Consider the following 1462-nt stretch of genomic DNA (forward strand, 5'->3'; position numbering starts at 1 on the left):
GCTATGGCTTGAGGCCATGCAATCCGAGATGGACTCTATGTATGAGAACAATGTATGTGATCTTGTTGACTTACCTGCTAAGGTTCGTCCCCTTCAATGCAAATGGCTTTACAAGATAAAGCATTCTGTGGAAGGTCAACAAGATATCTACAAAGCACGACTAGTTGCTAAAGGTTTCAACCAAGTGCCAGGCTTGCACTACGATGAAATTTTTGCACCCGTAGTCATGCTGCGTTCCATTCGGATTATCTTAGCGATCGCCGCTTTTCATGACTACGAAATTTGGCAAATGGATGTGAAAACCGCCTTCTTAAACGGCTTTTTGGAGGAAGAGTTGTACATGGTACAACCCGAAGGTTTCATCGATCCACAACATCCTAAGAAAGTGTGCAAGCTTAAGCGTTCCATTTATGGACTTAAGCAAGCATCTCGGAGTTGGAATCATCGCTTCGACCAAGTGATTAAAGAAAATGGATTTACTCGATCGGTCGAGGAACCATGTCTTTATATCAAGTCGAGTGGGAGCAAGATTGTCTTCCTAATATTGTATGTCGATGACATACTCCTGATTGGGAATGACATACCTCTCTTAACTTCGGTGAAAGTATGGTTGAAAAACCATTTCCGATGAAAGATCCGGGGAGAGGCACAAAGAATTCGGGCATCGTTTCTATCGAGATAGATCACGACGGATGCTATCTCTCGCCAGGAGTCATACATAGACAAAGTCCTAGAGAGATTCAAAGCATGACTAACTCCAAGAAGGGGTTTCTTCCCATGGCTCCGTGGGTGCATTTGAGCAAGTCTCGGTCACCGAGAGATACCGGAAGAGAAAGAGCGCATGACACGGATTCCTTATGCCTCGGCTATAGGATCAATCATGTATGCCATGATATGCACACGTCCGCACGTGGCATATGCATTGAGTATGACAAGTCGATTCCAACAAAGATCCAGGTGAATCACATTGGATGGCTGTCAAGAACATTCTTAAGTACCTACGGAGGACTAAAGATTGGGCATTGACTTATGGAGGCGATCAAAATCTATGCGCAACCGGTTACGCAGATGCTAGCTTCCAAACGGATCGTGATGACTCGAAATCTCGGACTGGATTCGTTTTTACTCTTAATGGCGCTGCAATCACTGGAAGAGTTCCAAACAAACACATTACAGCAGATTCTACGACCGAGTCCGAGTACTATGCCGCGTCTAAAGCTACAAAGGAAGCGATATGGATGCGTCAATTCTTACATGGACTATCCGTAGTGCCTAGTTCGAATGACCCGATCACCATCTATTGCGACAATAGAGGTGCCATCTTCCAAGCTAAGGAGCCAAAGTCTAGCAACAAGTCTAGACATGTACAACGGAAAGCTCATCTAATCCGGGATTACGTGGAGCAAAAGGAAGTAGTGATAGAAAAGATTGCTACAGATGATAACATAGCAGATCCTCTCAC

This window comes from Silene latifolia, unplaced genomic scaffold (assembly GCF_048544455.1).
Source record: "Silene latifolia isolate original U9 population unplaced genomic scaffold, ASM4854445v1 scaffold_70, whole genome shotgun sequence".
In the NCBI taxonomy this organism is placed as follows: Eukaryota; Viridiplantae; Streptophyta; class Magnoliopsida; order Caryophyllales; family Caryophyllaceae; genus Silene; species Silene latifolia.